A 21,367-nucleotide genomic window follows, 5' to 3' on the forward strand; every position below is an offset into this window, starting at 1 on the left:
TTTTAAGCACAAGTAGTCTGACTGATCTAAGAAACACTGCCACTGGTGGGGACTACTCAGGTGCTTAAATTCAAGCATATGCTTATGTGCTTTACAGAATTCAGGACTATTGGCATCACTGGATCACCACAATGTAAAATACTCAATACTAAAAAATAAAACAGTAGAAAAAACAAAAGCAAGATCAACATGAAAAGTTCATTCAAAAAAGTCTTAAAAATACACTCATGATGAGCCAGATCTATTATTTACTGGCTACGTGAGTTCTAGAGCTAAAATGTACTAATGAAAACAGTCAATATTAAGGGGCAGGCAATAGAGCTTTTAGAAGATAACTAAATGTTCAGTAAAACTGAGGCCCCTGGACCAAAACAAAAAAAAAGTAGTTATTGTCTCTATCACCTTTGGTCTTTACCATTCTCAGTGGTTTAATATGAAGGACCTTAGGGGGGGTAAACCAGTCTCGATGAGGGCTTCCTCACCTTTGACATACATCTTCCCCTTTGATTGCCTCTTGAGTTTGTTAACGTTTAAGGGATGCAGAGTAGACCGCAATGATGGCTACATGTGGCGCCCGAATGAGGTCAATGTATTCATCAGTTCTAGGGTTAAGTTTATATATTGTAACAAATGAGTTGGGAGGAAACAGGTACAAAATAGAGTTGTTGGAGGGAAGGGGGTGAAGCTGAGAGAGATGGGACGACAGTGGTGTATTTACTAGAATACACTGAAGTAGTATCAATAATTGAACTAAATTGTATCTTTTAAATAAATGAATACCATGCATTTTGTAATGGATTTTCTTTTTATTATTCTTTGTTAACTGGCAAAATTCAGTCACTTGTTATCTGTCTCCCAGTCATTAGTGTGAATTGGCTAGATTCTAACGTAGCAGTAATATGATTTTTTTTTATCAAGTTAAACTTCTGCAACATTTTAAGTTTATAGTGACCAATCAAGCTAAGTTTTAATATAGCCTATCATGACAGAACTACAATAAACCTAGTTTTGAACATGATATGGCTCCTAATTGCAGCAGTAAACTCCCCTGGCAAGAACAACTATGTAACAACTTTTTCAGATAGCAAATGCAGCCCTAAACACATAGGCAACGTCACCATTGTACAATTATGCAGAAACCTTAAAAACCCCAAGGTAACGAGTCACCTGTTTTTGGTGAAATAATTTCTGGACCCAGTATCGAACTAAAAATTTGGCACACTTAATAGCCTGAGGCTCAATAGTTAGCACCTAAGATATGCTGAATTTCAAACACAAGAAATGTACGGACATCTATTCCCAGATATTCAAACAGCATTTAAACAATGGAATACCCACAGCACTTCTTTATTTATTAACAGAGCAACAAAACTGCTATCATTAGCATAATTGTGACACTTCAACCCATATTTGGAAATAATAGCCAATGGAACTAAACAAATTAAAAACAAGATAGGTCCTAAAGATGAACCACCTGGAACTCCAGTTATGATTGGATTTTATGATCTAAACACATTTCCGTTTATAAAAATTGGCCTTAAACCACAGGAACACGATGGAACTGGGATTTCAATGCAGTTTTTAAAAAGAGCAATGTTAAGTACAGTAGAAACTCAGAGTTATGGACTCCTCGAGAATGGAGGTTGTTCATAACACTGAAATGTTTGCAACTTTGAAGAAGCCATTATAGGATGCTTCTCAGGGCGGACTCTCGGAGCGGGGACTCACAGCTCTGCAGAGGCTGCCCAGTGAATGGGAGTGAGGATAGGCAGCTGGTTCTTGCCACCTGGCTGCAAGGATCATGAGCGAGGCACCCTGGGGCACTGCAGTGTCGGTGGGCGCACAGTGCAGGCTGTGACCCTTTAAAACTGAGCTGCTCCTCCAAAGTGCAACGTGCATGCAGGAGATTGGGCTCCAGCTCCAGCAGCGTACACTGCATGCCAAGTCTCAGTAGCAGCTTGGAAGCTCTGAGCTTCCAAGCTTGACTCCTCCCAGCCTGGGGAGAGAAAGGAGAAAACAGCATTCATCACCTCCTACCTGCAACTGCCCTGAGCCAGGGCGAGTAGGGGTGAGGACAGGCAGTACAGTACTTACTGGTGTTTGTTTCTGTCTTTGCTGCTGCCTGATAGCTTACTTCCAGTTCCCCTTGGTGTCCGGTTGACCGGTCAGTCCGTAATTCTGGTGTTCATAACTTTGAGGTTCTAATGTAGTTTGGGACTTAAACATTTCTCAAACTCTGCAGCACTGTACTATAACGTGAAAACTAGAAACTACCCAGAAACAGACTAGAATCAAAAGTCAGCAGCTAGTCAATTTTCTACTGTCCAAATTAAGTAAAATACAAAAGACAAACAATAAAGGAAAAGTACTTCTAAAAATGTATTACTTTTAGTCCAACAGTGTTATGCAGTCAAGTAGGACTGAAGGATTGCTGCAAAAGCTGCCAAAATATCAATATCACCTGCCTGGATCATGAAGTGGTTTTTCCCCTTCCCCAACATATTCTTGGGACGGGTGGAACTCCTTCCTTTGAAGCTTCAGGGATGCCCATGGCTGGAGAAGGGACTTTGGAAAAGGAGGGCCAAGCACAATCTCTCTCAGATGTGTGGCTGGCTGGCATTTGATCTCATGCTCAGGGGCTAACTGATCACCATATATGGGGTCAAAAAGGAATCCCCCCCAGATCAAACTGGCAGCAATCTTGTAGAGTTTTCATCTTCTTCTGCAGCATGTGGGTCGTGGATCATTTGCCAGGATTATCTGGGTGTATCTCACTAAAACATTTTTCTGTCACTGTGGGGGCCTCAGGCATTGGTGCACCTTGGATCTTCCTATTCTCTGCCTGTGGCAGAATAACTGATTTCCTATAGGCTAAATTACTTTAGTCAAATTTTGGTTGTTGGATGCAGTGAGTGAGTACTGGATGGTCTTGGTGGCCTGTGATATACAGGAGGTCAGACTAGATGACCTGGTGGTCCCTTCTGGCCTTAAACTCTGAATCTATGAAGAATATTTGTTGCCCGTATTTAAAAGCCAATCATTAGCGACCTAAGTCCCCGAAGCATCCTAAATCTTGAATGATATTCTACAAAAAGAGAACAAATATGAAGACATGGTAAAAATTGGTAAAACAGCTTTCTAAAACATTGAGTATTTATGGCAGGTTGGTAATCAGAGCAGAAACCTAATGTCTAACATTCATTTCTCAAGGCCACACTAATAGGGAATTTTGTTTTACAAAGCAAAATGACATGACGGTTTCAATCTGAGTCCCATTTATCTAAAACCTCCAAAGGTGCTGAGAACAAGGCAGCATTCAGGTCCCTGGATGGGGTGGGGAACAGGTTCAGATATTCATTATTATTTAATGGACAATGCACGCACACACCCCGCTATCCATTTAAACTGGTAATATACTCTGGACCAGCTCATGGCCGACCCCACACAATTGATTGGATGGGGCAGGAAGCATGCCTGTGTATGCCCTTATGGTTGTGTACTATACCACTGCTTTCAGACTGCAGAAGAAGCAGGCTCCACTACGTCCCCAGCTCATTCAAGTGGGCAGGAAGGAGCTTCATTCCCTAAATGTGCCTGATAGTGTAATTATACTGCTGTGTCAAGCAGCATATGCTGTCACAGTACGTTCCCTCCACTAAGCAGTGGGGAGAGTTCCTGAGTCACAATCTCATGCCCATACTACTCTAGCAGCAATGCAACAACATACTGTCCTTATTATGGGATAGCCTAGATAACCAACTGATGATATATGTCTTATAAATACTGGAGTTAGTTTAAAAAAATTAAAAAAATAAAACAGGAAAAATATCCTGAACAGCAACAACAAAACTGGTCATCTGACAATCAGATCATCCTAATTCTGTATCATTTAAAAAGGTTTATAAGAGAGCCAGTCCACAAGTATAATATACATAAGGGTTGTTTGCATAATGTTTAGATGTAAAAGGGGGAACAGGGTGACTCTGCAGCCTAGTTTACATGAAATTGTTATTCCCTAATTTTAGCTGTATGAAAAGTATATGTTTATTGAACAACTAAGGAGAAGACTACTCCAATATGAGTGAGAAGAGTAAAAAAGAGTGGATGTGAAATAAAATCTTACATTGATTCTTAAACAAAATCAGAGCAAATATTCCACATAGTTGCATTCCACATAGTTGCATTTGCAAGTGAAAGCTGACCTCAGGCATTATTTTCAATACATATGAGGCAGATAACCTAAACTGATAATGACCTTGATAATATTATGGAGGCAAATTTTACTGCAGGATGAGCTGTTCTCGAACAATTTTTTATAATATATTAGGCATACGGGGGCTTTTTTGTACATCAGGAACTGCATGTCGTGTTCTTTAAACTACTTCTTTTCTTGAGCAAATGTATTGTGGACTATACAAGGAGAATGCCATTCGCTATTTATCTTGGAGTTTCTCAGTTATAGTTTTCATTGGCAGTGACAGAACGTGGGATTTTTCTCAAAAACATAGTTGTATTTAGGATCCCCTCTTTTAGGCTCCAGGATAACTAGAGTATTTAATGACTCTCAACCCTAGTAGTTCCATCTTCGAGACACCAAGAGTGATTTTCATTAGCTGGAAATTATGTGCAAATTCAGAGCACGTAGTGGTACCAACAGCAGAAAATGTGGAAGCAGGAGTTCTGCAGGTAGCAGAAGTGGCTATATAAGATGCATCAGCAGAGACTAGGTTATGGCAATTATTCCACCCTACACTGTGAAACCAATCAGTTCTTGTGAACTACACACTGTTAAGCAAACACCTCATGGTTGCTGAATGCTGACTCTAATGTTCAGAAAGCATTAAGACTTATTTAGTTCCTATAGTCAAAAAGGGAAATCCCTGTGTGAATGTTTGTAATACAAGCTCCAGTATATAGTCAGTCAAAACCACGTTGAAATAGAAGGGCACAGGCTAGTATTTGACAGGTTCTTTTTTATACACTATCAATGTTCCCTCAAGATCACTAAAGAAAAGATATGCAAATATGGGAAAAAATAAAAGCAGAAAAAGACAACAGAAATCATTACAAACTGGGTTCTGCTTTAGGACGTTTAATGCCTCTACCAACCCTAGGGAAGAAAAGAGCTTTCTACATGTATGTCTCATGATAATACAGTATATCCATTTTTGGTATATAAAAGGGGTGTTCCAATATATTAATGAAAAAGAAAATAAGTGGAAAAAACATAGGCCCCAATCCTGCAAAGTATTATGCATGTGTTTAACTTCACACATTGTGAGCAATCCTACTGAGTTCAACGAGACTACACACAGTGCATGCATACATCTTTGTAGGACAACTAAGAAATTGTACATCCAAAAACAGGAAATTGGTTTAAGCTGATTGGAGCTAACTGTTCTGCCAGCTCCACTTCAGATATTCTTAGGTGTCTAATCCAATATATTTCTCAACAAATTTGAATGGATTTTTAGTATACTAAAAACATGGGCATATCTTTGGCAATCCAACTCATCAGGTATGAAAATCAGTATCTCCATGCAAAATGTCTATGTGAGGGGATCATCTCTCTTTTGCCCTCAAAAACTATTAAAGTTATAGGGTTTGAAACTACCTAAATAAGTTACATAGAACAGAGACTTTGGAACAGTATGTTCTATAACTGTATTTGGAGCTGAATATGCTGCAGGCAAGTACCTTTTAGGAAGTTATAGGAAGTTAAACAGTTCAAGCAACAATCATGATTATATCTGTGCAATCTATTATTCATTCACAAGACACCCACGGTTTGTATAAACTATCATATCAAAATAATATTTTTAGGGAATTCACTGTCTTTATTATATTGCACATTATAACAATAGGAGGAATCGTTTGTATTTCCTAAAAAGTCTGCCATTAGTCTGAATTTACGAAAAGTCCATATTCTCTTTCATTTAGTCTAATCATAGTCAGCCTTAGGAACAACCATAGGGCTTGTCTATACAGAAAAATTAATGTGAATTAAATGAAGGTGTGAATTTAAAGTGGATTCTGATTGCCCCATCTTAAAACAGATATAATAGAATTGAAAAAGGTGCAGAGAAGGGCAATGAAAATCATTAGGAGTATGGAACAGCTTCCACATGAAGACTGATTAAAAAGATTGGGACTGTTCAGTTTAGAAAATATACAACTAAGGGCGGATATGACAGAGGTCTATAAACTCAAGAACAGTATGGAGAAGTAAATAGGAAAGTGTTGTTTGCCCCTTCACATATCACAAGAACTAATGGTCACCTGATTAAATTAACAGGCAGCAAGTTTAAAACCAACAAAAGGAATTACTCCTTCACACAACACATAGTCCACCTGTGGAACTTGTTGCCATGGGATGTCCTAAAGACCAAAAGTATAACTGTATCAAAAAAGATATAGATACATTCATGGAGGTTAGGTCCATCAATAGCTATTTTTGCTATTGCCAAGATGGTCAGGGATACAAACCCATGCTCTGGGTGTCCCTAAACCTCCAGCTACCAGCTGGGACTGGATGACAGGAAATGAATCATTCAAAATTGCCCTGTTCTGTTTGCTCCCTCTGAAGCATCTGGTACTGGCCACTGTCAGAGACTGGACTAGATCGACCATTGGTCTGACCCAATATGGCTGTTCTGATGTATCAAGAGTCTGTTAACAAAACCAATTTACAATGGATTCCTATCAAAACAATAATCTAAAAACATCATTGTGGAGCTAAACAGAAAAAAAGAGGTCTGATAGTTCAGCCATTACTCCTGTTCTCAAAGAAAGTAGTGTACACAAGAGACAAACTGCAATTCTGCTAAAAGTGTAGATTCCTTGAATGCAAAAAACACCAAACTACACAGAAAAATATAGGTGCAGAATGCCAGCTGGCTGATTTGCAAATATTATTATTCATGTTTACCACAATCACAGGCATGCTAGATACCTCACACAACATGGAGCAAAATGAGGTCTCTTCCCCAAGTCTTACATTTCAGAAAAGATTTTACAATCTATAATGTAAGCTCATAAAGCAGATTCATACCCTTTACATCAGGTCTTGTGATGAATCCTCCTTGTTCCCGATAGCCTAGTCTATGCTAGAAAAAGTTTGCCAGTACAGCTATCCCAGCAAATCCTCTTAGTGTAGACACAGCTTATACTGGCAAAGAATGCTTCCGTCAGCATAACTTACACCAGTTCCCCTAAAGACGTAAATTACACTAGCAAAAGCACTTTATTGCCAAAATAACTGTGGGAGGCGGCTAGCCCCAGGCCTCTGCGGGGGAACAGAGGGGCTACGCACAAGGTCTGTGGGGGTCAGGAGCAGGCTTGGGAGGCGGGGGGAAATCGCTCCCCAGTACAAGCTGACGGAGCGGGTTGGGGCCGGGTCGCTCCACTTTCTGCCGCACGGTGAGTGCAGGGCGCACCCGACCCCTGCTGCAGTCCCCCGGGACATAGCTCAGGGGGAGGGGTGGAGTAGGGGCAGAGGCGGAGCAGGGGTGGGAAGAGGTGGGGCAGAGTAGGGGTGGAGACTATGGGAAAGGGGTAGAGTGGGCACGGGACGGGAGCGGGGCAGCTTTCCAGACTGGCTTAGCCGGCCGGGGATCAGGCTTGCCAGTGGAGCAGCACGCAGCTGCGTAGGGCACCAGGAAATTTGGGGCAATCTGGTGCCCCAAATATCCCGGTGCCCTACGCAGATGTGTAGTTTGCGTATGGGTAAGGACGGCCCTGCCCCAATTGACATTACAATATCAGTAAAAGTTTTAAGTGTAGACTTAGTTACATAAGCAAATGCCCTCTGCTATACAAGTGTCTCAGAAATAAGAGCAAATGCATTTAGACAAAATATAGTGAAAAGCTTTCAAGAGTTTTCTTAGGATCTTTGAAATTTACCAAAAGGGAATAGCACTATCTAAGTTCCCAAATCCTGTAAAGGTAATACTTAAATTACAATATCTAGGGAGTATCAAATCTTCTCTTGATCAAAATTCATTTGAGGAAAAATCAAGGTAAACAGATATCCTCTTTCCTATGGAATGTGGAGATTACCTGAAGAACAAAACTGTTGCTATCTTATGGATAGCATCTCAAAATAGGGGAGAATGTGAATCTTTTGTGAGCAAAATACACTTGCCACTACAAAAAAAAAATAAAAGTCTATGAAAAGAGAAAAGCATGAATGCAATACCTACTAAAAGATAAAACAGCACCCTGAACATGCATTTCATCAAGCAAACGTAAGAAACCTCTAAAGTTTGGAGGCTATTTGAGAAGTTTATTGAGAAGTTCACACTAAGAAGGCCCTGTACACTGAATGCTGCTATGATGTGCAATAGATGGTTGTGAGATAGAAGACGGATTGGACAGAGGTTTTGGAAAAATACAATTAAGCTCCACAGAAACGTAGGAGGGGAGAGGATCTTGTCTTTTCTAAAGCTTAGTCCAGCAGTCTGGCTACAGAAAAATTTAGCATACCTGATCAGCAAAAGAACAAAACTTGGAAAAGAAGAGAAGAGATTGATATAGAAAGGAGGATGAAGATTGTGGTCAAAATACTTATTTGGTGATTGGCTTTGCTAAAGGTGGTATCAAGGGAACTAAGAGCAGCCTGTTATTCAAAAAGAGCATGTTAAGCAGAAACCAGAACATTTTTCAAAAGTTTCTTCTCCCTCTCCCCATCAAAAAGTACTGCAAGACTCTTGAAGCAAAACCACAAGATAAGTGAAAAGTATTGCTATTATTTTAAATAAAATTTGATAAGATAAAATGGTTGAGAGCTGTCTCAGCTATTCACACTGGGATGTTTTGTATCTCTAGCAGTGAAACTGTACACTAAATTTGCCATTTGTGACTGTCGTTTGGTAATTAAAGACCTGACCCAACTCCCACTGGCTTCAGTGGGAGCTGGATCAGACCCTAAGCCCCTATAAATGAATGGACAAGTTATTTCCAATGTAGGGGAGTGGAAAGGAAGAATCTAACCAGACAAAGAGATCTTGTTCACACAACAGATTATTAAGTCTTAATGACAGATTTCAGAGTAGCAGCCATGTTAGTCTGTATTTGCAAAAAGAAAAGGAGTACTTGTGGCACCTTAGAGACTAACAAATTTATTTGAGCATAAGCTTTCATGAGCTACAGCTCACTTCCTTTATTGAAATTTGGAATACAATCTCTCCCATGGATCACATCTATTATTTCTATAGCCTGTCCTGGGGAATGATCGGGTCTGAAAGCTACAAAATGAATTCCTTTAAATGGCAATCTTATTATACATTCTGATCAACTGGGGCCAGAAAAAAGAAATACACAATGGGAATTTGAGATTTAAAGATGATTTAGCAATTAAAAAGTTAACATCCAGAACACTCTAATGCATTTATCCTATAACAATTTTACCTGGCGGGAAGAAAAGTCCAATCATTTACAGAATATTCCTATCCTCTTTTCTGAAATATAAAGATGAATGCTTACTCTGTGTGAGAATGGGGAGACTGATTTTCCATTCAATTTCAAGCAATTCACTTTTCTCTGCTTTCCTTAAAAATATATGTATTTGCCAAATAATATAACTCCATCACACTGCATAATAGAGAAACACTGTATGTATAGAAAAGCATATGCATTCTATTTCATTAAAATGTCCAGTTGCAATTTAGAATTAAATTATGTACCTCATGAGTTCTAGTCTCTTTAAGGACACAGGTTATACTGAACTGTGTGAACCCCAAAAGCCAAACTTCTCAATAAACAATGATCCACATTTTAACTTTACCATCTTAGATTTTCCTTTTCCACATCACAAAATCAAATGGAAGCAATACTATCCCAACCAAAATAGCAATTTGTAGCCTTTCAGTACTGGTGATCATTTCTCAGATTAGTTCTTTAATATTCTATTATGTGTTCATTCAAGAAAGAGCTGCAAAGAATATTTGATCTGAAAAATAAATGTTCCCAATGACACCATTGATCACATCCTTACTATTACATACATTCCTTATACATGAACATCAAAAGATGCAAGAACAGCTAGAACACTAGTGACCCTTATAATTCCAAGATTAAATCCCAACTATATTCACATTATTTCTTTGGAGAATCTTTCTCCACATCCATATAAGGTGTGCTTTCTTTATATCACTAATGACAAGTTAGTAATGCACTTTTTGTAATATGTGGTGAGATAAAAAATATATGCTCTTTGTTTGGAAAATGTATTTAAAGCACAGATGAAGTTCAAAAAGTTTCTGAAAACTGTTTTTAACATTTTATCAGCACTATTGTATGTTGCTGATTACAAGTCATCCTTACCCATTGATAAGATTAACCATGTACATTTTTAAAGATCATTTACATGGCTCATCAAATTTGTCAGAGTTTCACACCATCCAAACAAAAGGGAATTGCTTAGCCTGCAAGTAAAGGTACTTGAAGCAACATTTTCACAAACTTTGAAGGGAATTGTGTTTTAATTAGTCATAGAATTTTGAAGTGAGTGTGACATTTTGGTCCGACTGCCACAGTGGGCTTCTTCTCTTCATTATACTCCTAAACAACTGTGATGCTGTGTACATATATTTCTCTCACCAAAAAAGAAACGTACAAAGAAAATGTGCCAGTCTTACAGAGGTGCAGAAGGGGGAAGGAGAGGAAACATTTAGTCTTTCCTCCTTCTCACAATCTTATAATAATCCATCAGCAGCAGGACTATTTCCAACATCCTGAAGCCCTGAACACCTCCAAACAGTTGCCTTTTGCTTAAGTTAACCCACTATGGAAATGTTCCCTTCTTTACCCTATGAGGTGACTTCCCTCCACCATGACCACAAAATTAAATGCTCTTACATATAGAATGGGCAATATCCACTCCCAGATAAGTGACAGGTTTCAGATCCAATATCTCACAGTCCTTCAGAGCTCGATATGGGAACTTTATAATGGAATAAAGTTATAATGGAAACTTTCCAATGGGATTCTAGATGTAGGATATCCTGACACAGAAGGCTTTATATTCATAACACTTTTATCGATAGAAAAGCTATTTAGAGGCCATTTTTAGAGATATATGAAATGTATTCATTATATCTTTCCCTCCGAGGTCTCTAAAATTGGACTTTGGCTTTATAGTTGGAAGGTTATAAAAAACCAGTCCCAATAACATTTTTTAAAAACTCTCTAAAACCTTTTGAAAATAGATTTTCTGTAAAATGTGTTATGACAGAGCAGGATATGTCTGAATCAAATTAGGAACTCTATCTATTCTATGTGAGAAAATATTGGACACTGACTGCACAAGTCTGCCCAAAGATAACCTACTGTGCTGCATCCCAGATTACTGCTTTGTCTGTAAAAGGTGTTTGACACCCTGTGGAAGGACTAACATTAAAAGCCATCAAGACCACAATCTTTGTTCAACAATTGAGTGTCCCTCAATTATTGGTCTATCCTTATGTAATACTGGGTTTTCTACAAAGAGCCCCACAGGAAGAAAGGGGCAAACAAGACTGGTGTGTCTGTAGCTTCTCAGGTGGAGCCTGTGGCACAGCAATAGAGCAGGGTCCTGCTCTGTGCAAGGGGGAGTCCACCATCATGACATGTAAGCTGGTCAAGGAGGAAAAGGAGAGTGCAGGAAGGGGGAGATCAGACTAGGAGAGGATATGTCTCAGGACTTCCATCATTTTCAAAGACCTGTAACTCTCAAGTACTTCAAGAGTAAAGTCACTGTGATTAAGAAATTCCTTTCCTTAGCCTGTGTTCCTTGCTTTTCTGCCATGTTGTCCCTGAAGGTGTTCAATTAGAAGCCCAGACTGCCCATAGCCTATGTACAGATCTGGGGGAGCACTTGTACTTGACTGAGGGAGGGGGGAGTTCAGGAGATCACAGACACTGATTTCAAGGTCAAACATGGCTGGACAGAGCATCCAACATCCCAAGGAAGGGTATCAGACAAGCTGGCTGAGTGTGCCTCCTAAGGTCTCAGAGCTAGAAACAGTGACTAGACTAGACCCATTGGCTTGGAAGGCCAGGTGACCTAGTGATGGGGTTCACTCACAAAAGAATAACGTCTGTACAAGGAGCACTGTGAGAAGTTTTGACATATGTCTCATACACCTAATGCATGATAAGATGGTGAGATATATGGATTTGATTCACAGTCACTAGAAAAACTTGTATATTTCTTTGTCTTAACAATCCATGAATAATGACACAATCTCAAACACATGCTGATAAAACCTTCATACCATACTATCCCATCAAGTCTTTTCTCTCTCATATTTGTCTTTTAGATACAGTTCATCTGAACATCTATGTTGCTTTAATATAGTTTTTTTGTATTTAAGTAGTATTATATTACTGATTTGATACCACTATTCTTGCACACCACATGCATACCACATGCACATCAACACCACAACAGTGTGTATATATTTACTAACAAAAAGTTAGCATCATAGCCAAGACCACATTGTTTGCTGCAGTACAGCATTTTTTTAATTGTGGAGACGAACAAAGCTAAGTTTTGCACTTTTGGGGTATTATTCACAATAATTTCCATATACCTTAGTGATTATTCTGCTTATGTAAAAAATAAGAAATTAACTCACCACAAAATTTTAAGACTACTTATTACTACACACTATTTATAAGAAATTTTATCCTAAGATCTCTAAAAAATTTCTCTCTCTCAGAGCAAGACAGTTATAGAAACTTAGTCATTAAAGCATATTACACAATCACAGAAGTTTTCTGTGCAATTTACTGAAAATTCAGAGCACATTATTTCCTGTAACAAAGTTATATATAGTCTTGTAGAATGAAATCAAAATTTGCTCCCAATATTCACATAACACTTTCTGCTTTGTTTCAGAGTAGCAGCCGTGTTAGTCTGTATCCACAAAAAGAAAAGGAGGACTTGTGGCACCTTAGAGACTAACAAATTTATTTGAGCTACAGCTCACTTCATCGGATGCATTCAGTGGAAAATATAGTGGGAAGATTTATATACACAGAGAACATGAAACAATGGGTGTTACCATACACACTGTAATGAGAGTGATCAGGTAAGGTGAGCTATTACCAGCAGGAGAGCGGGGGGGGGGGGAGGGGAACCTTTTGTAGTGATGATCAAGGTGGGCCATTTCCAGCAGTTGACAAGAACGTCTGAGGAACAGCAGGGGGGAGAGGGGGAAATAAACATGGGAAAATAGTTTTACTTTGTGTAATGACCCATCCACTCCCAGTCTTTATTCAAGCCTAAGTTAATTGTATCCAGTTTGCAAAGTAGTTCCAATTCAGCAGTCTCTCGTTGGAGTCTGATTTTGAAGGTTTTTTGTTGAAGAATTGCCACTTTTAGGTCTGTAATCGAGTGATCAAAGAGATTGAAGTGTTCTCCGACTGGTGTTTGAATGTTATAATTCTTGACGTCAGATTTGTATCCATTGATTCTTTTACATAGACTGTCCAGTTTGGCCAATGTACATGGCAGAGGGGCATTGCTGGCACACGATGGCATATATCACATTGGTAGATGTGCAGGTGAACGAGCCTCTGATCGTGTGGCTGATGGGATTAGGCCCTACGATGATGTCCCCTGAATAGATATGTGGACACAGTTGGCAACGGGCTTTGTTCCAAGGGTAGGTTCCTGGGATTTAGGTCCTAGGTTCTGTTGTGTGGTGTGTGGTTGCTGGTGAGTATTTGCTTCAGGTTGGGGGGCTGTCTGTAAGAAAGGACTGAGCTGTCTCTCAAGATCTGTGAGAGTGATGGGTCGTCCTTCAGGATGATGCGTTGGAGAGGTTTTGGTTGGGGGCTGAAGGTGATGGCTAGTGGCGTTCTGTTATTTTCTTTGTTGGGCCTGTCCTGTAGTAGGTAATTTCTGGCTCTGTTTCTTCACTTCAGCAGGTAGGTATTGTAGTTGTAAGAACGCTTGACAGAGATCTTGTAGGTGTTTGTCTCTGTCTGAGGGGATGGAGCAAATGCGGTGGTATCGTAGAGCAATGGATCATGTGGTGTGGTCTGAATGAAAGCTGGTGATGAAACCAGTCGGAGAACACCTCAATCTCTTTGGTCACTTGATTACAGACCTAAAAGTGGCAATTCTTCAACAAAAAACCTTCAAAATCAGACTCCAACGAGAGACTCCTGAATTGGAATTAATTTGCAAACTGGATACAATTAATTTAGGCTTGAATAAAGACTGGGAGTGGATGGGTCATTACACAAAGTAAAACTATTTCTCCATGCTTATTTCCCACACACACACACACACACACACACACACACACCATTCCTCAGACATCCTTGTCAACTGCTGCAAATGGCCCACCTTGATCATCACTACAAAAGGTACCTCCCCTCCCCCGCTCTCCTGCGGGTAATAGCTCACCTTACCTGATCACTCTCGTTACAGTGTATATGGTAACACCCATTGTTTCATGTTCTCTGTGTATATAAATCTCCCCACTGTATTTTCCACTGAATGCATCCGATTAAGTGAGCTGTAGCTCAAATAAATTTGTTAGTCTCTAAGGTGCCACAAGTCCTCCTTTACTTTCTGCTATGTATCTGAAGGGATTCCTTAAATAAGCTGAATTTCCTCAGCAGATGTTACTCAGTGATCTAAAAGACCAGAATCGGTTTCTCGCACATTCTAAAATGGAAAGCAAGACATGAAGGAAGAATCCTAAAGTATCAACAGCAACCTCTGAGTTGTTAGAAAGCACATTCAGAGAAACAATGATTTACTAACTTCTCATGAAATAAACAATGAAATTGTCAGCCACACATTAATGCAATTCTTGCACATGACCAATCTGATAATGTAACGTTCTGTATCAAGCCAGTACTTTCATAAATTATGATGTAAACAGAATACTAGTCAATTCACCAAAAGATATCAAAGCTACCCTTTTATTACAAGCAATCCAAGCCTTGAGGCTAGGGCTATCAGAAAATATTTAGTTAGTTTCCAAGCCAACATTTTTCCTACTTGTTTTATTATGAAACTATAACACATTTTCAATAACGTTTAGCTTTGCTATACAGAACAGCAAATAATTTTCCAGAACCCTTTGGAAAACCTGACATGTTGAATGATTCTCTAGTCAACTTGTGTGTTATTAAGCTGAAAAAATGTATGTAACATCATTTGATCATTGGAAGCACTGGAAAAGCATTGGGAGCTTCAGGACAGATGGACGAACTTCAGGTCATATAAAATACTACGAAAGCTATATTCGAAGAAAGATGTGAAAGTCCGTGAAAGCGCCCAGGGTAAGAGTACTTTGTGTTGCTAAGAAACACTGAAGATGAATGAAGTAAATTGTTTCAGTTAGTGAAGCCAACTCCAGCCATTTCTTGTTTATTAGTGCAATGTTTTCTTTTATTGGTTATTCATTTTAACAGCTACACAAATGATATACCCTCATTAAACTCGACTGAGACATGCATATATATTAACACTTGAAAATAGCTAAGTTATAGAATCTACACTACATTCTGAGTAGAATATACTTGCCACTTTCAAAATTCACATTTTTGAATACTCTATTTTAAAAAGTCAAAAGATGTAAAGAGCATGTATTAGAATGGACCTTAGTGAAGGATTCTGTAATATTAGAAAATTTCAAGAACAGTGGTATCATATCAGGAATATAATACTACTTACATACAAAAACCTATATTAAAGCAAGACAGATGTTCAGATGAACTGAAATAATGTTCCTCACACGTTCTTTTCAACTGCTGGAAATGGCCCACCTTGATTATCACTACAAAAGCTTCCCTCTTGTTACAGTGTGTATGGTTTCAGAGTAGGAGCCGTGTTAGTCTGTATTCGCAAAAAGAAAAGGAGTACTTGGGGCACCTTGGAGACTAACGAATTTATTATGCATGCATCCAATGAAGTGAGCTGTAGCTCAAGAAAGCTTATGCTCAAATAAATTTATTAGTCTCTAAGGTGCCACAAGCACTCCTTTTCTTTTTAAGGAAAGAAATACTTTTTAAGCTTCCTTTCACCTTGAAGTTGGAGAAAAAGAAACCGAGATGCCATTAGTTTCTTTCAAAAATATGCAAGATTCTAGTTACAAAAGTGATAGATCCAGTATATATATTGATTGCCTTTCTAAAAAGTTTAGAATTTTATTTTATTAATCTATTTTCAGGCTGTTCATTAGTTTAGTATCTGAGCATATGTCCAAAGTTTCCTTAATAAATAGTTCTTCAAATAGATTATCAGCATACTTCCCCACTTCTGAGGTATGCATGCACCACTGGCCACAAGTCCGAACCCACTAGAAAACAGTAACTGTTGGGGCCACATTCAAGTTCTAGCACAGAACTAAACATTCTGTGTAAAACACTCTAACCCTAATTCCGTTCCTTTCCACTTACTCAGAATGTAATGAAGACTCCCAAACAGAGAGGCACATAGTAGTAGGAAACATACATTTATAATGACAATCTATTCAAAGAACTATAGTTATTAGTAAGCAATCTTTCTTCTTAAGGTAATGTATGTTACAGAAATATTTGTGGGAGAGAAACTAGCAGTAACAACTTTGATGAAGGTGGGCCTAGAAATGATCAATTAAAGCTTGCAAAACTGCTCTCTCTGGGCATCTGATCTAGCTGCTGAGTCAAAAGAGTAATTCTGCATAAAGACATAGCTTGAACTCCAGTAGGAGCCTTACATAAAGGCATTCCTCATACATACTGAGGAAGCTGCTTTGGATCTGGAATAATGTGCTCTAAAACCTTCAGGTTGACAGCTGCAAGATTATAACAATTTGTAGGAAAACAATTTAGACAAACTCTAAACAAAAATGTTTTACCCCCTGAATTTATTTTCAAACAATTTAGGAGACTTATTTAGTTCTCTCTAGTGCTCTTCCAATGGATGAAATATGCATCTTCTATAATGAATGAGACTGGTGTCTTATGGAAAAAACCAGTACATGATCATGTAATTTAAAATTACATACATATATATGCTACCGGCAACCCCAATAAAATAATGGTAATGTCACCTTACAGAATTTGATTTTTTTTAATCTACTTGTTCAATTTTATTGACTCTAGCATGGAACTTCCTCTTATCTTCAGGAAATAGTGAGAAATGAACCCCTTCCTCTCTTAGTGCCGGAGGACTGCCTTGTCTATTGCTCTCAGTTGGAAAAGAAAGGTCACATTGTCTCTCAGCACTTTCTCATGAGAAGGATCCCTGAAGCAGGATGGTGATGAAGGGTTTGGAGAAGATACAGAGTGGAATTTGATGGAACAGCCTATTTGAATTATCTCTAGTAGCCACCTGTCCAAGGTAATTCCACTCTATGACACCTGACCAATTTTCCAAAAAGGAGAATAGCGAGGGGGAAAAATGCTACAATTGGCTGAAGTTATTAGGTACCACACCAAACTAGCTATCTCAACACAATAATAATAAAAGGATCTCAAGTTGCCTACAAAGTTGTTTTCTGATTCTGCTGCTTCTCTTTCTGCTTTAAGAAAAACTGCTTCTGATCAAATTTGTGGTATTCAGGAGCTCTCTAACAAGAAGCGGTATTCCCCTGGAATCTGTCTGTATTGGGTCAATTTCCCTCTATCCAAAGAATGAGCCAACCCTAACTCTGAGATGAAGAAAATAGTCTCCTCAAATGGAAAATTATTGAACTTAGTCTTTTTGCTGTTTATCAGAATAATCTTGTGTTTTCAGAGCCCAAATTCACTAATAGAGCCAAAAAACACAGGTTTCCTACGAACAGGGAGAGCCCTGCAACCTGTCCCCTTGATTTAGACATCCAGGGAGATGTGGCTATCTTAATAAAGAATGTGTCTCTACAGACATCTTCAGGGAATAATTCAAGGGAGGAGTTCCCTAGATCTGAAAGCCCTGGATCTAACCTTAAATTCTATTCCTGGAAGAAATGAGATCAACTGTAAGGACCCAAGATATGAAGGGTGAGAAACCCTACAGAGCTGCACAGAGGAAGTACAAGATTATGAGGGGCTATTTTCTGATAATCCCTCATAAATATGCACTGTAAATCAAGGCTGTAACAAACCCCTTCATGAAACTGACTCAGTACCCAGATCTGACAAGGTAGTCAATACAGACAGAATTTTATGTTCAGCATCTCATGAGGAACTGAAATACTGGACAATAAGCTATCACCTGCAACTGTTTCTAAAAATTTTAAGACTTTCTCTACAATGATGCAACCTTGGATCTGTTCCTACTGTGCTTCTTTGTATCTTAATGCAACAGGAAAAATGCTCAGATTCACAGCACTTTTCTCTTATTATGTGCCACAGCCCCTGGTTCCTTCAATAGTCTGCAACTATTATCTCCTTGGCTTCTTTGAGGGAATCTTCAGAACTCACATCAGATCCAAACTGCTTCCTTTGCTCCTTTTGACAGGTTTCAGAGTAGCAGCCGTGTTAGTCTGTATTCGCAAAAAGAAAAGGAGTACTTGTGGCACCTTAGAGACTAACAAATTTATTAGAGCATAAGCTTTCGTGAGCTACAGCTCACTTCATGAATGCATCGGAATGCATCCGATGAAGTGAGCTGTAGCTCACGAAAGCTTATGCTCAAATAAATTTTTTAGTCTCCAAGGCGCCACAAGTACTCCTTTTCTTTTTACTCCTTTTGTGATTCTAAAGCACTCTGCCAAGACTATTCTAAAGTGGAAGCAGTCTGATTGGGCTGTGAGTGATTCGCCCTCTCCATCATGAAAAAAAAGGAAGTGACTTTCCTGCTCCTTGCAGGCCCAAATGGGCCATTGATGTATGTCTTTTTCTAAACAGCAAAGGCAGTGGAAAAGATGGTCAGAAAATAATTCATCACAATCACATGAAGCATTTAAACTCCAAGCACACAAATCCTCTACTGGGGAACTGAAGTCAAGTTACAGGAAAGGCAACAGGAAATGACCAATCTGAACCTAGAAAGCAAATCAAAATGTTCAAATTGGACGACTATGTAGAGCCTAATTCTAACTAAAAATATTTAATACTAAACAAATTTTTATTTTTTAACAGCAGCAAATAACCCTTAATATAAGAAATAGTAAATAAAATATATAGTACAGAGAAATAAGGAGAAAGGAATTGAGATTTCTGAAATTACTGTCACAGAAAAGGAAATGAGGTAGAGTCAGGGGCTAGGGCTCCTTATATAATTTCACATGGAATAATTAGCTCTTCACCAGTGGCTACTGCTTTCCAGAGGTTCTGACTCATTGAGAAGATTGTGTACACATCCTACTAGTGCATTTCTCTCTTCTATAATGACAATCTACTCCCAGGAGAACATAATAATAATGATAATATTTTACTAAAGAATTAAATGTACAATATGAACAGTACTGTGATCACTGTGATATCAGTGCTACAGTGAAACCACCACGGCTGGGTAATGACTTTCTAAAAGCATACTGCATGGTTAAACTTTTTTAAAAGTCATACATTATAAAAACAGGATGCATGGTGGATAGCTCCATGTTCCAATGAGATTCCATGGTAGTTGTAAAAAGAAAAGGAGTACTTGTGGCACCTTAGAGACTAACAAATTTATTTGAGCATAAGCTTTCGTGAGCTACAACTCACTTCATCGGATGCATTCAGTGGAAAATACAGTGGGGAGATTTATATACACAGAGAACATGAAACAATGGGTGTTACCATACACACTGTAACAAGAGTGATCACTTAAGGTGAGCTATTTCCAGCAGGAGAGCGGGGGAGGGGGGGAACCTTTTGTAGTGATAATCAAGATGGGCCATTTCAAGAACGTCTGAGGAACAGTGCGGGGTGGGGGGAATAAACATGGGGAAATAGTTTTACTTTGTGTAATGACCCATCCACTTTATGGGATCCAAGTCTTTATTCAAGCCTAAGTTAATTTTGAAGGTTTTTTGTTGAAGAATTGCCACTTTTAGGTCTGTAATCGAGTGACCAAAGAGATTGAAGTGTTCTCCAACTGGTGTTTGAATGTTATAATTCTTGACATCGGATTTGTGTCCATTGATTCTTTTACGCAGAGACTGTCCAGTCTGACCTGCACATCTACCAATGTGATATATGCCATCATGTGCCAGCAATGCCCTCTGCCTTGTACATTGGTCAAACTGGACAGACCTAAAAGTTGCAATTCTTCAACAAAAAAACTTCAAAAACAGACTCCAACGAGAGACTGCTGAATTGGAATTAATTTGCAAACTGGATACAATTTACTAAGGCTTGAATAAAGACTGGGAGTGGATAGGTCATTACACAAAGTAAAACTATTTCTCCATGCTTATTTCACACACACACACACACACACACACACACACACACACACACACACCCCGTTCCTCAGACATTCTTGTCAACTGCTGGAAATGGCCCACCTTGATCATCACTACAAAAGGTTCCCACCCCACCCCACCCCACCCTCCTGCTAGTAATAGCTCACCTTACCTGATCACTATTGTTACAGTGTGTATGGAAACACCCATTGTTTCGTGTTCTCTGTGTATATAAATCTCCCCACTGTATTTTCCACTGAATGCATCTGATGAAGTGAGCTGTAGCTTACGAAAGCTTATGCTCAAATAAATTTGTTAGTTTCTAAGGTGCCACAAGTACTCCTTTTCTTTTTGCAAATACAGACCAACAGGGCTGCTACTCTGAAACATGATAGTTGTGATGTCCAAGAATGGTGTATACTGTGCTCTCACACTGGAGGAGGAATAAGGCATAGAGGGGTATAGATGTGACATGTCCAAACTTTTTTTTTTTTTTAAGACAGGTTTCAGTGGTAAATTTGCTGAGTGCCCCTCTTAAACCTGATTAGTGAAGACATTCCTGTTGAGGTTACAGGGACAAACCATCCCGATGAGTCGAAAGAATAGTAAATATGGCAGGCGACCAGCTTGGCTTAATGGTGAAATCCTAGCGGATCTTAAACATAAAAAAGAAGCTTACAAGAAGTGGAAGGTTGGACATATGACCAGGGAAGAGTATAAAAATATTGCTCGGGCATGTAGGAAAGATATCAGGAGGGCCAAATCGCACCTGGAGCTGCAGCTAGCAAGAGATGTCAAGAGTAACAAGAAGGGTTTCTTCAGGTATGTTGGCAACAAGAAGAAAGCCAAGGAAAGTGTGGGCCCCTTACTGAATGAGGGAGGCAAGCTAGTGACAGAGGATGTGGAAAAAGCTAATGTACTCAATGCTTTTTTTGCCTCTGTTTTCACTAACAAGGTCAGCTCCCAGACTGCTGTGCTGGGCATCACAAAATGGGGAAGAGATGGCCAGCCCTCTGTAGAGATAGAGGTGGTTAGGGACTATTTAGAAAAGCTGGACGTGCACA

The 21,367-nt window shown here is 39.0% G+C and overlaps 1 protein-coding gene across 8 annotated transcripts in view; it reads right to left on the reverse strand.

Annotated features, from left to right (window-relative positions):
* Positions 1-21,367, reverse strand: part of GTDC1 (glycosyltransferase like domain containing 1) — a 327,811-nt gene that overhangs the window by 298,571 nt on the left and 7,873 nt on the right. The window lies entirely within an intron of this gene.

The sequence above is a fragment of the Dermochelys coriacea genome, chromosome 11 (assembly GCF_009764565.3).
Source record: "Dermochelys coriacea isolate rDerCor1 chromosome 11, rDerCor1.pri.v4, whole genome shotgun sequence".
NCBI classification, from domain to species: domain Eukaryota; kingdom Metazoa; phylum Chordata; order Testudines; family Dermochelyidae; genus Dermochelys; species Dermochelys coriacea.